The sequence below is a fragment of the Rhincodon typus genome, chromosome 49, assembly GCF_021869965.1.
Source record: "Rhincodon typus isolate 14 chromosome 49, sRhiTyp1.1, whole genome shotgun sequence".
Lineage (NCBI taxonomy): Eukaryota > Metazoa > Chordata > Chondrichthyes > Orectolobiformes > Rhincodontidae > Rhincodon > Rhincodon typus.
Window position 1 is genome coordinate 2346124 of NC_063380.1, and position 260 is coordinate 2346383.

Here is a 260-nt window from a genome sequence, read left to right on the forward strand (position 1 = left end):
AGGGTTCATACTTTCAAAATTGTCAGCACGGGAGCTCGGAGTGAGACAAAGAGAAAATTATTTATTCAGAAAGCTGGTCTCATCCTGTACTGTAAAATCCAATGATTCTCTGATTCTATGAAAATCTAGAATTACGAAATGACAGCACGCCCAATTATAAGCATTTCTGATTGCTTGAAACACCCGTCCAATTCACTCATGTCCTGCATGAAAGACATTTTCTTCCCTTCCCATTTTATTATTTCGTCTTTTTCTCCCCT